This window comes from Chrysochloris asiatica, unplaced genomic scaffold (assembly GCF_000296735.1).
Source record: "Chrysochloris asiatica unplaced genomic scaffold, ChrAsi1.0 scaffold00023, whole genome shotgun sequence".
Lineage (NCBI taxonomy): Eukaryota > Metazoa > Chordata > Mammalia > Afrosoricida > Chrysochloridae > Chrysochloris > Chrysochloris asiatica.
Window position 1 is genome coordinate 21,123,911 of NW_006408541.1, and position 16,087 is coordinate 21,139,997.

Genomic DNA, 16,087 nt, shown 5'->3' on the forward strand with positions numbered 1-16,087 from the left:
GGTGAGGTTGGCCCAGGATCGAACATTGTTTCGTTCTGCTGTGCATGGAGTCGCTATGAGTCGGTTCCGACTCGATGGCACCTGACAACAACAACAAAGGACTTCTCTTATGTGGATCTAACAAAACCCCACATCACAAGGGAGCTATGCATAACAAAGGAGGGTAAAGGGAAGGATTCTAGCACCAAAAATAAATGCAGAAAAAGGGAGACAAAGTGTCTGCCTGAAGTCAGAGACTCAGGGGAAGAGATGTTTCCAAGAAACTTAGCTTCAGGAATCCCACCACACTAGGGAGGAGGTTGGAGGAATGTCTTTAACACATACAGCTCTGATGCCCAGTATGGGGTCTGGTCCCCAGCAGAAGCCATGATAGCAGCCCCACAACTCATGCAGGGGTATGTGGTAGCCATAGAAATCATTTCAGAAAGCTCCTGTCTCTGATGCTGTGGCCCCAGAACTGATGCCCAGAACTTCCTTTAGGACTGAAAGACTTAACTCCTCCAGCTGCTAAGTTTCTTCCATTGGAGAGAGCCACCTGTCTCAAGACTACGTCCTATTCCTGGGGCATCCCCCTCCAAGGACTGGTCAGTGAAAGTACAGAGGCCCAGCCCCAGCTTGGAACAACTGCAGGGCCAGGCCAGCTTCAGCGCGGTAGGCCGTTGTTGAGATTGCATGGCAGCCTAGTCTTTCCCTCTGCCCAATCCTGCTTCCTCCTCTTTCCTTCCACAGGAAAATTGGGCCAGAAATTTGGAGCTGGGGGTGGGAAAATAGGACAAGGGAGTCAAAGACAGTATAAAGAATGGACAATGATGAGTTGGGCTTGTGTGTTCAGAAGGAGGACCAAGTAGGAGGTGACTACAAAAGTCAAGGTAAGATGCAGCAGAGCTGGAAAGAGGGTGGCACTGGAGAAGTTCTGGAGGGAGCTCCTACCAAACTTGGTTATTCCAGCTATGGAAGGATGAGAGAAGATGGAGGTCAGGGTAATTGTGGTATTTCTCTGGGAGTCTGAGGACACAATGAAGTCAGAAATTAAAGAGGCAAACAAGATAGAACCATGTACTTTTTTTTTTTTTTTTTTTAAAGCTTTTATTGTAAATTGAGTGATAGTTTACATGGGAGAACATCAGTTTTACACTCATCCTATGGTATGTCATTTCATTGCAATGATTACAATCTACTCCATGAATCATCATTCAACAGTATTTGCTTCTATTCCCTCTGTTTTTTGTTTTTTTTATGTACACGAAAACACTCAGGAATATATAATCATTTAAACAACCAAAGGGCACAGAAGGGCACATTCTGCAAGCCTGCCTCTGGGCCACCAGCACTCAGGCCCTCTCTTTCCATCAGTCTAGAGTCCTCAGCTGTTCTGTCTCTCCATGTCATCATTTCTGCCTCCATCTCTGGTGTCACTGCCTCTCTGAAGAGAGTCCCACATTTTGCTTATGCTCTTCACCCTTGATGGTCCTAGGGTCCTCTGTTCCTGGATTGTAAGATTAACTACTCCCCCCTTTTGGTTACAAAACTTCTACCTTTCCAGTTGTGATAATCGCAATTAGTCAAGATAACAATTACTCACTATTGAATCATAAGAATTTTATCCTCATCTCCTTTTACCAGACCCATCTAGATAAGATGAAAACTATTCAGAGGGGAGTCTACCTTTCCCTGCACATTCTGAAACTAAACTCCCTCTTGAAAACTTGTAAGCCAGTCACTTTGTGCCTTTGTTGCACCGCTCTCCCCCCCCACCCCCAAATTCTAGGTAGCCAATATCTAAGTTGCCTGTCCCTATCAACCATGTGTTGAGAGGGAATAGGATTGTTCCTTGATGTGAAGATTCCTTCCCTCTCAGTTGGTATTTTGAGCTACTACATCCATAAGTATAGGTCAAGTTTCTCAAATTGAAGTAATTTACACTTGTTTCTTTTCTTTTTCTTTTCTTTTTTTTTTTTTAGAACAACTTAGCAAAATAAAATTCCGGTTTATTGTTGGAAAACATTGTTTCACACATACATCAAACAGGCCAGAAAAACGCCCCCCAAAAAACCCATCAACTTCATAGACAAAAAAAAAAAAAAAAAAAGGAAAAGAAACTTTATCTTTGGCCTTTTTAAACCATCTCATACAAACCAACTACTTATAGTACAACTAAGTACATACATAGAAAAAGTTACTGGAATGCTTGGAATAAGATTGTAATTTTTGTTTTTGTTGTTTTTGCTTTTTTGGCAAGGTTTTTTTCTCCTTTGAGATTATAATGAACATGGTCACACCACAAGTAAAGTCAGAATTAGGACAAACAATGGCTCCAAAGGCTGGTTTGGTCATACAAGATCATTAAAAATGGCTGACCCCTAACAATATGTACAAAAATATAAAATGTAAATAAAAAATATGAACAAATTTTCCCTTTTAAAGTACCTTTAAGAAAAAAAGCAGGGACTTGGAAGTTTTGGTTCTTTTTTCTGCCCTGTTGCAAATTCATGTTGGGGTTTTGGTTGGGTGGTGGTGAGCGTGAGTTATCTGCAGGTGGTACTGCCCAAAGTGGGTGGGTAGGACTCTACTCAAAGGTGACCACGTTTAGATTCTGAGACGGGAAGTGGAGGGTGACTAGGTCACTGTGGCCTTTGTAAATTTAACTTTTCCTTTTTTTAGTGTCTAGTAATCATCCTCGTTGGTCTTCTGCTTCTTGGTGTCAACATCATCATCCTCATCATCTTCAGCTGCCCATTTGCCCGTAGCTGCCTCGGCCTCCTCATCGTCATCTCCATCTTCTTCCTCACCATCACCTTCTTCCTCTTCCTCGTCTACCTCATCGTCAGCCTCCTGTTCCCCATTTTCCTCTTTAGCGTTCCCATTAGCGGGTGTGTCTCTTCCATTTTCTGTTTCCTCCACAGCCTCCTTCTTCTCTGTTAAGTCCTTGGTGGTGATCTCGGAGCTGTGTCCACAGCCACGTCTGACATGATGGGCACGCTGGTGATCCGATACAGAGGATGACAAAGAGTTCGAGTTCGGGGACTCTTGGCGAATGAGTCCACAGCAGCTGGAGGAGAAGGAGCGCGGCCGTCGGAGGTGGTTGCAGGGAGCAGGGAGCCCCTACACTTGTTTCCTTTATCAAACATTTTTTATCTTCCTCTATTCGAGTTCTGATCATCAAGCCATTGAAGCTAGGTCAAATGGGTACTAACAGCAAGTTTGGACGTTCAAGAACCATGTACTTTTGAGGGAGAAAGTCAGGGTTTGAAATATTCCAATTTGTGCTGAACTCTGTATCCAAGACCTCTGATGCTCTGAACGATTTGTAGGAAATGGGTCCTGCCATTTTGTTCTTTTAAAAGTTTTAGCATACTACTTGTGTTTACACATTCCAACACAAAATCAGATGCTCTGAGCAATCACATCACACCGTGCATCCACTTTAAAGTCACAACTCCATTTGACACATGAACAGTTTTTTTGCACAGAATGTAAGATTTATATATATATTTTTTTCTGAATTCCATTGTTAGATTTGGCCTACCACTCTAACCTGGCAAATTTTTCCCATAACCTGATTCTGTCATTCAACGAGTGTGGGAAAAATGAATCCTAACAGTTTAAGGCTGAATGCTAGGATTTTGAGTAGCTCTTTAGTCCTTTAAGTAAAGTTTGATGGTTCAGGGTTGAGGCAGGTGGGAACTCAGAGGGAGCCACTGGGGTAAGTGTGGTGATCTGTAAAGATTTTTGTGAACACCTGAGACAGGATTTATATGTGTGTATAAAACAGGACCAAAGCCTAAAAGAATAAAATCGGATGAAAAATATAGAAAGTTGAACAGGTAAATGCCTATCATGGGCTGAATTGAGTCCGCCGCTGAAAGATATAAAGTCCTAACCCTTGGTACCTGTGAATGTGACCTTATTTGGAAATAAGGTCTTTAAGATGTAATCAAGTTAAGAAGAGGTGATTAGGATATATGACTTATGTCCTTATAAGAAGATGAGAAGAGATACGGTCAGAGGGACACAGGAAGGAAATGGCACGTGATGATGGAGACAGAGATTGGAGTGTTGCATCTACGAGAAACACTAAGGGATACCAACAATCGCTGACAACCCCAGACACTAAGAGAAAGGCCTGGAATAGATTCTCACTTCCACCCTTCAGAAAGTGAACCAACTTCCTGATACCAGACTTTTACTCTCCAGAGCTGTGAAAGAACACATTTCTGTTGCTTTAAGCTTAAAAGAGGAGTCCTGGGGTGGCACTGTGAGTTAAGGTACCAGACTGCAAAGCCATTTGAACTGCAAGGTTGGCAGTTTAAGCTCACCAGCTGCTCCTCAGAAATCCTGTATAGGGTCGCTATAGGTCGGAATCCACTCAACAGCACTTAACAACAACAGTAGCAAGCTTAAACGAAATTAATTCAATGCACAAACCCTAAACAGCTTCAATTCATCACTCATCTTACATTTTGGGGAAATATTCATGTCAAATGTAATTTTCCAAGCCAGTTTCGTCACTTAAGCCTTCTGGGGCCTGTGCTCAATTCATTTTAACAAACACCTGCTAATGATGTTTCCACTTTGGGGAACTCGGTGCTTGACCCTGGGAACAAAGGATGAATCTTCCCATTGTCTACCTAAGTAAAGCTCCCAGCCTGGTGGGAGACAGTGAAGAACACTCTCAGATCATCCCTGGACTGTGATTTCCTGAAGGATTATGGGAAGTGGCTCTTAAAGATAGCCTGGGTTGGGTACACGTTGGACAGACCAAGCTTGGAATCCGGACTCTACCACTGACTTTCTGTCTTACTTTTGTTCTTTGAGCCTCAGTTTCCTTAGCAATAAAATCGAAATAATAATCTGTGCTTCATGTATACATAGAATTAAATGATACAGTTAAGCAATTTGAGCTAAACAGATCTTCACCTAGGAATGGGATGTGTCCAGAGGATGGGCATGGTGGGTTGGGGGGACAGGCCAACTAGGAGTCAGTCCATCAACACCTGAGTTTCACAGGCCCTGGGGAAGGGCTTTTCAGATCCACAAATCTGACTTGAGGATGATGGATCAAAACAGGAGAGGAACTTCTGAGTCCAACAAGTGGGTCCCCAGTCCCACCCATGAGCCACTTCTAAGTTCCCCGCCAGCAAATTCCTACATGTCCTGTGGTTGCTGTTAAATTGCCTCAAGTCAGTTCTGATTCATAACAACCCTGTATAGGGTTTCCAAAGAGCAGCTAGTGGTTTTGAACCACCAGCCTCATGACTAGTTGTTGTTAAGTGTTGTTGAGTTAGTTCTGACTCTTAACAACCCTGTATAGGGTTTTGAAGGAGCAGCTGGTGGGTTTGAACCACCAACCTTGTGATTATCATACCTCATCATACCAGGACTCCTGAGCACCAGGAATGAACAGCTTTCATGTCAACCAGCGGCTCCTACAAGAAGAAGAGACAGTATGGTTGGTGTAGGCTCCAGTTCCTCTATTCTCTCCCACCTTCAGAAGCCCCACAGAGCCAGGTGGCAGCTGAGGGGAGCTCTTGGCAGGTGCAGATGGTCAGGCTGCAGTGTGTCTGGTACCAGTGAGGGACTTGGCAGAGACCAAAGGGCAGCAAAGGATACTCTCTGAGGATGCTCAGAAGTGTCCAGGAGAACTTCTGGGCAACCTGGAGCTACTAAGGGGGTAGGTGAGGAACCCGGATGCTTCTCTGTGTGTGTGTGTGTATATTTATTTATTGTTGTGGTAAAACATACAACATAAAACTTACTCTTTCAGCCATTTTTTAAGTGTACAACTCAGTGATATTAAGTACATTCACAATGTTGTGCAACCATCACTACTATCTCGTTCCATACTATTTTCATCATCCCAAACAAAAAACTATTACCAGTTATTTCCTGATCCATTCTCTCTCTCCACTTCCTTGCCCTTTCTCTGCCAAGTCAAACCCACTGCTGAGTTGATTCCTACCTGGTGTGATTCCTAGCAGTGCTGCAGGACAATGTGCTGGACTACAAGGTCAGTTTGAATCCCAAGTTCCGTAGCTCAAACCCACCAACTGCTCTTTGGAAACCCTATACAGAGTCGCTGTGGATTGGAACCAACATGATGGCATTTAACAACAATAACAACCCAACAGACAGAGTGGTATAGCTCCATTGGGTTTCCAAGGCTATAATCCTCATGGAATGAAAAGATTGCCACATCCCTCTCCTATGGAGTGGCTGCCGTGTTAGAACCACTGAACTTTTGGTTAGCAGCTGAGCGCTTAACCCCTGTGACACCAGGGCTCTTTCTCTGCACCCCAAGCAACCATTGGTCTGCTTTTTGTCTATGGACTTGTGTATTCTGGATATTTCAAATAAATGAAACCATACAGTCTGAGGTTTTGTATCTGGCTTCTTCCACTTAGCATAATGTCCAGGTTTATCCATGTTGAAACATGCATCGGTACTTCATTCCTTTTTAATTTCATGCAACACAGAACCTACTTCTTCAGGGACATTCAATATTCGTACATACGCTACTGTATGAATTCCCTTGAAAACATGCTGAGTGAAGTCAGTCAGTCATAAACGGACAAATATTGTGTGATCCCACTTACATGAAATACCTACAACAGGTCAATGTATGATGTTGTTAGGTGCCGTTGAGTCAGTTCTGATTCATGGTAACCCTAAGCACAACAGAACGGAACACTGCCCGAGCCTGCACTTCCTACAGCTGTTTCTTCTCATTTTGTGTCCTGCCGAATCTGCATGAAGGTCTCTAAAACTTTGCTCCATCCACATTGTGAAGGCCAAGTCTATTTTGAGGAAGTAGCTCTTCCCCAGTCGTATTTTGAGTGCCTTCTGGTACTATATCTGGCAGGGTTCCACTGCTATTCATAACGTTTTCAGTGGCTAACCCTTCAGAAGTGATCCACCTCTCCTTCTTCCTAGTCTGTCTTAGTTTGGAAGCTCTGCTGAAATCTGGCCATATCGGTGACCCTGCTGGGATTTAAAATACCAGTGACATAGCTTCTAGCATCACAGCAACACAGAATCCACCACAGTACAACAAATGGACAACAGGTAGTGGAGGCAAATGTATAGAGGCCAAAATTGATTAGAGGGACAAGAGGGGCAGAGGGAGAGAGGAAGTCAGTGCTTAGGAAACACTGAGCTTCTATGAAGGGTGATAGAAAAATGAGGAAATAGGTACTGGAGATGGTTATACAACTTGACAAATGTAATTACTCTCACCTAATTTTACACATAAGGAGCTCTGGTAGCGTAGTGGTTACAAATTGGGCCGCTAACCTCAGGGGCAGCAGTTCGAAACTACCAGCGGTTCCGTGGGAGAAAGATGAGGTTTTCTGCTCCCATAAAGATTTACAGCCTCAGAAACCCTGTACAGGGTCGCTATGAGTTGGAACCGACTCCATGGCACGTAACAACAACAACAACAATTTTACACATAAAAAGTTGAGATGCTAGCTGTTTTAAGTGGTTGAACACTGGACTATTAGCTGAAAGGTTGGCTGGCTGAACCCACTCAGAAGTACCTCAGAAGACAGACCTGGAGCTCTGCTTTTTAAAGGTGACAGCTTTGAAAATTCTATGGTACAAAATTCTCCTCTGTACGCATGAGCAGAAATTAACCCAACAGCAACTAACAACCATGGGCAAAAATAATTCTCACCCCCTTTTCCCTTTGACAAGTTTGCTTCCTTCCACCTCTTGAAGTTCCAGGGTCCTGTCTGGGTGAAGGTGCCCAGCTGTTGTGTGTCCTCATCCAACCCCTTAGGAACTGCGGTCTGTCCGGCTCCAGGCTGGCACTAACCCTGAGTGCTGCCAGGGGGCAGCATGTTCCCACGGAGCTGGCACCCTCGCAGGACCCACTATTTATGAAACTGCCTGGCTCCCAGGCATAGTCACTGCCGCCTTTCCATCATGCTGGTTTCAGATGTTCTGCTCCAGCCAAACAAATTGTCTGGGTTTAATTTCTGAGAAATCATTGTCAAGAATTGCGGAACCAGTTTAATTCTAAAGCACCTATTTATACGGGGCTTCAAAACTCAAATCCCGTGTACAAATGGAAGGGAGAGAAAGTTTAATCAGGAATGAGATTAGGTTTGTGCAAGGAAGGCGGCAGGGATGGCAATGGGGATGGAGTGCGGAGATGTGGGTTTCAGTAGCTTGGCTTGGTGCAGGTGCTGAGAACTGGGATGGTGACTCGTGAGACAACTGGGGGCTTGGTTTGAAGTGGGCTTCTAGACTGGCCTCTGCCCCACAAGAGACTCCACCATCTCCCACTGTCACCAGTTGGAGACACTTGCTCCTGTCCTTTCTGCTCCATCCAAGTGTCCGCCCTCATTTCAGGTTGAAAGGGGGCCAGGAGGGAGTTGGAGACCCTGCTCCGGAAATAGGAGACCCAGGGATTCTTGCTGATGGAAGTCCCCCCAGCCCCTCACTGTCCTGGTTCATCTTCCTCTATACCGGGCAGCTCCAGGTTTCCTGGTATGAGTCACCTTCAGGGGAGCCATGGAGATGTCCTGTGAACTGTGGAGGGAGGGCCATTTGGCCTCCAGCTTCAGGGTGGAAGGCAATGATGAAGAAGAGGATGTTGGGCTGAGAGTCAACAGGTCTTCCACTCAGACTCACTCTTGGTCTTTTCAGACCTCTGCCCATGTCTGCAACTCAGTGTCCTCCTATGTAAAGTGAGTGTTGGACACATTCAGATTCAGAAACAAAAATGACCAGACCCTGTGCTAACATCTAACTGTGGTGCTTGCTAGCAGCTAAGCATTCAGCTTCCAACCCAAAGTTCAAATTCACCAGCCACTCTGAGGGAGAATGATGTGGAAGTCGGCTTTCATAAAGGTGGACACCTTTAAAACACCACGGGCAGTTACTTCCTCTCTGTCCTGCGGGATGGCTATGAGCTGGAATTGACTTAACACCAATGGGGTTATTGGTGCGAGGCTCTGCCCCCCCACAGTGTTGTTTAACTCTCACAGCAGGTGCCTAGTGAGACAGTCTTCTTCCTTCTTAGTTAATTACAGGTGAGGATGTGGGGGCTTGGAGGGGGAGGGCACAGAGGTGACAGGAAGGGTGGGCCCTAGCTTTGATTCCAGGACCACTTAACTGGTGATCTCTAAGCAGACTCTGACTGCAGCCTGCTGGGAGCAGCAGAGTAAAGTCTAGCCCTGAAGCCTGGAGACCCTGTGCCTTTCAAAGGCTTCTCTCAGAACAGTCATCTTTACTACAGATGTCAGCTTTATTCACAGTGCCAATTACACACTTATCAAATTTTCATGAAAAGACACGGCGAGTCCACATTATATTCTGTGACACGTGGGGCCATGTAGCTCCACGAACATAGTATGGTTTTGGGATTCAGAGAGGCCTCCCTTCGCTCTTGGGCAGATTGTCCAACCTCTCTGTGCTTGGGCTTTCTCTGATAAATGTGTATGATAGTGATGATTTCACTGCTTCATAGGCATTTGGTGATACTGTCTCAATAAATGGTATTTTAATGCCCATACACAGTGAATGATAAGTGTGAGATGTATACGTAATTTCAACTGAAATCCATAACACGTTAAAACCCTAGACACTTGTAACAACACTTTTTTACTTAATTTTACTTTGTTGTTGAGAATATACACAACAAAAATATGCCAATTCAACAATTTGTTCTTGCTGTTATTAAGTGCTGTCGAGTTGCTTCCAACTCATAGTGACCCTGTAGAGGGTTTCTGAGGAGGGACTGGTGGGTTTGGACCACTGACCCTGTGGCTCAAACTGACCTTGCAGTCCAGTGCATTATCCTGCAGCGCCAACCCAGGACTTCAACCACTGTACCTGTATGACTCAGTGACATTCTTCAAGTTGAGCAACCATCGTCACCCTCCTTTGCTGACTTGCTCGTCTCTCATTAACGTAACACTAAGATTCCTAATGAATCTTTCAAGATGATGTTTCATTTTGGTCCCATATTGTTGTTGTGTTGTTGTTAAGTGTTGAGTCCAACTCACAGAGATACTGTGTAGAGTTTCTGAGGAGTGGTTGGTGGCTTTGAACTTCTGACCTTGTGGTTAGCAGTCCAGTGCTGACCCTACCGTGCCATATAGATAGTTCTTAAAAAAGCACGATGCTCAAGGCAGACAGCTTTTACTAGTTAAGCTAAACTAGTAGCCATGTATCTTGAAGAAGCTAGGATGAAGCTATTATCTGGAGTTTGGGGTGTGTGAAATTCAATCTGGGGTTTCACAAGAATGAAAAGTGGGATCCCTCGTTCTGCTCAGCAACTTTCAACTTTATTTATGAAATATTACTTTTTGTTTAATCTTTCTTTTTGTGGTGACACAATAAAACACCATCATATTCTTAAATCGTACAGTGCCAACATCTCAGAGGACTGCAGGATAGATCCTAATAGCTAGGGACTGCTGCTTTAGGACAGTCAGAGGCAGGAATCTTTGAAACGTGCGTGGCTCTCTGAACTGCAGCATTTATTCTCTAAGCATTTATTACTAATACAAGTATTGCAGTCCTCCCTCAGTATCCACAGGGGGTTGGGTCCAGGACACCTGTGAATACCAAATTCCATGAGTACTAAATTTCCTTATATAAAATGGTGGAGTCCTGGTGTGGCGCTGTGGGTTAATGCGCCAGACTGCAAAGCCGTTTGAACTACAAGGTTGGTGGTTCGAGTTCACCAGTCGCTCCTTGGAAGCCCTATACAAGATCACTATGGGTCAGAACCGACTCAACAGCACTTAACAACAACAATTTGCATATAATCTACATACAAGCCTCCCATATGCTTTGAATCATCTCTAGATTACTTACAATACCTTTGTTGTTATTGTTAAGTGCTGTTGAGTCATTTCCAACTCATAGCGACTCTGTATAGGATTTCCAAGAAGCAGCTGGTGGTTTGAGCCACGGACCTTGTAGTTCAAACCAACCTTTCAGTCTAGTGCTTTATCCCACAGTGCCACACCAGAACTCCTCTAATACTTAAAGGTGATAGTGGTGGTGGTGTGCTGTGGCGCTGGTTCCGACTCATAGCAACCCTGCTTAGGGTTTCTGAGGCTGTAAATCTTTATGCAAGCAGAAAGCCTTATCTTTCTCCCTCAGAACCACTGGTAGTTTCCGAGGTTAGCAGCCCGAATGGTAAACACTATGCTACCAGAGCTCCTTCTTATACCTAATACAATGTAAATATTATGTAAACAGCAGTTTGCTCCCTCTGGGCCCTTGAGGGATTGCTTTGACCACTTAATTGCTTCCCACACTCCTCACCGCTGAATATTTTCGATCTGTGGTTGGCTGAGTCTTGGATGCAGAACCCATGGATATGGAAGGTTGACTGTATTTGTATTCAGCACAGACTGAGAAGACACTAAGCAGTTGGTCCTTTTATATTGCAGTAGAAATCTGGCCCGATCTGGCAGCCCTTTTTAGAATCACACGCTGAATACAAGTTCCCAAGATGTGTGGGCAGGTGTGACAGTTTCTGTTTGTAGCTCGGGGATGTTGGCTGTGGGGGTGTGTCTGCCTGCATGGGCCAGGCTTGTGGCTCTCCAGGCAACTGTCAGGTTGCAGTCTGACTTCATGTGAGCCGATGATGAGGTAAGATTGAGGTGAGGGTAAGGACACCCACAGGTGTGTTTTTCACTAAAAAAGAGGGCATCCAGGTCAAATACAAGTGTCAGAAACTCAGCTCCAAGTGGCATAAGTTAAAAAAGGAATTTATGGGCTCTTAGGACTAGAACGTCAGGCAGAGCTTGCTCTAGGGGTGTTCTCGGTTGGGATCCCTAGAAGCAGAGCTGGAGATGGGGATTCTCATGCAAGTGGTGCCTTGAGGGAACACCGGCTTGAGGGAGCTAAGTGTATATGACACAGGGAAGAGGAAAGAGCTGGTTTCAGCTAGGGTCTAGCTCCAGCCTGGTCTTTGGGAGCTCCGGAGTATAGGTAACATCACAGAGCTGACCCTCTCTAAACAAAGGCCTGGTCTTGAATCTTTCATATTAGATAAGAATTGGCTGTCTTTGGCATGGGGGCACAACCTTCAGGGAATTTCTGGGTCAAGTGGGTCTTTGGCTGAGGACAATTCTCTCAAGAGTGGTACAAAGTAAACCATTAGCAGTTAACCCTTAGACAGTGAACCCTTACTGATGGGCACACTGCTCTGTAAGAGGCCCCAACATCTCTTACATCAAGGGGCTCAAGCAGTGGCCCAAGGTTTCATCTCTCACCTCATTTCAGAACTCAGCTTGGCTTCATTCTCAAATAAAGCAGAGACAGAGGGCCACTGAAGGCCCCAGGCTTATATCCTCCATGTAGCCTATGGGAGCAAAGAAGCCTGAACTTTCCTGGTGTCCAAATACGGGATTTCCTGGTGTCCTGGACAAGTGTGATATGCAGCCCTCTGGTGGGAGAGGTAGTGAGGTCAGCCCCATTTATGGAGAAACAATAGGCATATGGTTCTAGAAGAAATAAGGGATGCTGGGTTGGTCTCTGAACTCCTGGGCATTTTGGGTGGAGGGAACAATGTGTGACCAGGGGAGTCTATGGTGAGACATTGAAAGCAGAAGGCAGATCCTGGAGGACCTAAGTTGCTGGCAGAGGAGTAGAAACTTACCCTGATTTTATGTCTTGTTCTTTCTCTTGTACCACTCTTCCCTCAAGGGTCTGATTCAAGCCCCAATAAAGACCGAGATTGTGGGCTCAAACTCAAAACAGTATCAACATCAAAGGGGTACATTCCCGGGGTAGAACTCAGTGTTGCTGCTGGGAAGAAGCCACATGAATTGAGGGTTTGATGAATATCCTCTATGGCAGTTGAAGCCACAGTCCATTGTGAGCAGGCCTCAGTTCAGTGCCAGAGTGAGGGATGCTGCCCAAGGCTGGGAAGGAAGTCCCAGTGGACAGGGAGCAGGGGCAGCTCTGGACTAAGAGGAACCTATTGTGCTACTCAGGGAAACTGAGGCAGGTATGCAGCTGTGTGGGTGGGGCCAGCACACTACCGGGAGCAAGTAAAAATCACAGTTCTCCTTAGGCCTGAGGGAGCAAATGGGATTCCAACACCTCTCTCCATGGAAGCTGAAGTTTCTGGAATCAGGAAGGGGAATAGACCATGGGGCTTCCAAAAATCTGTGGAAAAATTTCATGATCTTTTAATTCCATTTCCCCACAAACTTTCTGAAGATAAGTTTGCTGCTGTAACTTACAACCCCATCATTTCATAATTTTAGTCACCTAATACAAGCTTTTTCTCCTTATGGGCACCCAGGTTTCCTTCATCCTGTGTCTCCACCATTTCCCAAGGCCTGCACCCAGGCGGAAAGAGAAAGAAACTGGAGAAAACATTTCTCCTATCCCATTGGTGAGAACTGGTCACATGACTTCACTTAGCTGCAAAGGTGGTTGGGAAATGTTGTTTCCCCTAGCTGGCTGAACAAGACGACAATTCCGTACCACAGAACATGCATTTGATGACCTGTAGGCCCAGGATAGGGCAGTGTTTCGTTCTGTTGTGCATAGGATCGTACTGACTCGATGGCACCTAACAACAACAACAAAGGCCATTACTGCTGTAGGGGATGAGGGGCCGGGGAGGCCTCAGTGAGCCCTGCTGGGGAGTGGGACCATGTCTTTGCTTCATCCACAAGCAGCTTCCACTCCTATCACTCGACCCCTGAAATGGTCTAAATGGATTTGAGAGCTCTTTCCAACCCAACAGTCTGTGGAATTGAACAGAAGAGATAAAGACTCAGTGAAATACGGAGTCTTGCAAAGAACATGGGGAAAATAAACTGATGCATGAAATGACAATTTCCTGACAGTGGGACCTGGGTTCTGAGAAAAGCTTCTGAGTACACAAGGTTTGAGATAAATCCAGTTTCCCTCCTTCCGTCTCTGTTTGTGCTTGGGCTGTGTTTGATCAGCTCCGTTTCTGTTTGGAATCAAGGAGCTTCTCCAAGCCGTTTTTTTTCTCGGTCTTCTCCTGGAGCTGCATTGAATTTGTGTGTGAGGCTGAATTCCTAGCCCGAGGACATTCTCTCAGCAGTTCCTTGTAATGATCTAAATATAGACGTCTCACCTCCAGTGCCAGTGCAGGCGCAGAACAAGGAGCAGGAAAGAGATTGCTCTGCAGGCTCCTTGTGGTGGCATCTCTGGTTCCGGGGAAGGAGGACAGGGTTCAAGTCTTGATCTCTCCATTTACTCTCTGTGTGACCTGGAAAGTTACAAGACCTACACTGTTCCTTCATCTGTGAAATGGACAAGATGAAAACAAATAACAAGCCCAAACGACTCTTGTAAAGTGATGTGCCACTGGGAGGGATTATTAGAGCTGATAGTGATTTAAGAATCACTCATAGTGATATGGCACTGTAGGATGAGTTGTTGTTGTTGCGAAGTGCCGTAGAGTCGATTCTGACCCATAGCGACTCTGTATAGGGTTTCCAAGGAGCAACTGGTGAGCTTGAACCACCGACCTTGAAATTCAAAAGGCTTTGCAGTCTGGCGCATTACCCCACAGCGCCACACCAGGATGGTCTGCTAACGCAAGGTCGGCGGTTCAAACACACCTGCCACTCATTGGAAACCCTGTGCAGGGTTACTGTGTGTCGGAACCTCCTCGGTGGCCCTTAGCAACACCAACATGGTGTTTTAAGGAGTCATGGTGTGGCGCTGTAGGGTAAGCACTCAAGGTCGGTTTGAACCTCAAAGTTGATGGGTCAAATTCACCAGCTGCTCCTTGGAGCTGACTCCATGTCACTTAACAACAATAGCAACACAGTGGCTAAAAGTGCAGGCTCAATAGCCAGCCCATCTGAATTTGCATTCTGGCTCTGCCACTTTCTAGCTTTGTGACATTGACAAGTTACTGCATTTCTTTGTGTTTCAGTTCTTTGTTTGTAAAAGAGTTAATAATAGTACCCACTTCTTCAGGTGGTTGTTATGGGGATTAAGTCAGCTATGGAGAGCAGCATAATGTCCGGACTTTAGTACCTGTTGTAGGATAAGCACTGGACCACAAGGTCTGTTTGAACCACAGAGTCAGCAGTTCAAACTCACCAGCCGCTCCTTGGAAACCTTATACAGAGTGGCTAGGAGTCAGAAAGGACTTGATGACAATTAACAAAAACGACAATCAACATTTATGATGATTACTGTTCTACCTAGGTCTCTGATTTTCCATCTGCTTTAGCTTTTCCCCAAGGAGCCCTGGTGGCACCGTAGGATAACCACTGAACTGCTAACTGCAAGGTTGGCAGTTCAAACCCACCAGCTGCTACACTAGTGAAAGATGACGTTTTCTGCTCCTGTAAAGATTTACAGCCTCTGAAATCCTACACAGGGTGACTATGAATCAGAATTGACTTGAAGGCACTAGGTTTGGGTTTGGTTTAGTTTTTTTCCATCTGTTTAATCCACCTGCATTGCTTTTTACTTCATCTACATGGGTATGTTTTTACTCAGTAAAACTGCACACTCCTCCAGGAATCTGCTTAGATACAAGTCCGTTGTACAAGTCCGAGGAGTGCTGTTCATGTGTAGAATAGTTCCTCCTGCAGCTGTCCCATGGCTGGACTCCCGACGACACTGAAAAATTGTCTTCCTGTTTTTAAAGCTCTCTACTATGGCATTAAGGAGCCTTGGGGACTCACTGGTGAAACATTCAGCTGCTAACTGAAACATTGTTGGTTCAAAACCACCCAGTGACTCTGTGGGAGAAGGACCTGGTGATCTGCTTTTATAAAGATCACTCAAACAAAACCGACTATTCTGACTCCTAGTGTAAGGACCTAACTGATTTTACCTACCTAGAGACTGCTTGACTAAACTCTAGTCAGGCTCAGAAAAGCATTTTAAATAGACAAGACCTCAGTTTTTAGTTCCCTCCAGAGACAAGGTCAATCTCCATTCTGTACATTAGCCCGAACACATCCTCCTGTTCCAGGAATGTGCTAAATCAGCTCATGTTGCCTTAGAATATCCTTTCACCCCTAGCAACAGCGGGAACTAGATAAAGAATAGACAGGACCCAAGGCCAAATGCCAAATGTTTTCCTTTACCCTAGCCTAAGAACAAAGAC

The 16,087-nt window shown here is 45.2% G+C and overlaps 1 pseudogene; it reads right to left on the reverse strand.

Moving 5' to 3' along the window:
* Window positions 1-2,664: 2,664 nt before the first annotated feature.
* Window positions 2,665-2,969, reverse strand: LOC102821231 (annotated as a pseudogene).
* Between the last annotated feature and the right edge of the window lie 13,118 nt (window positions 2,970-16,087).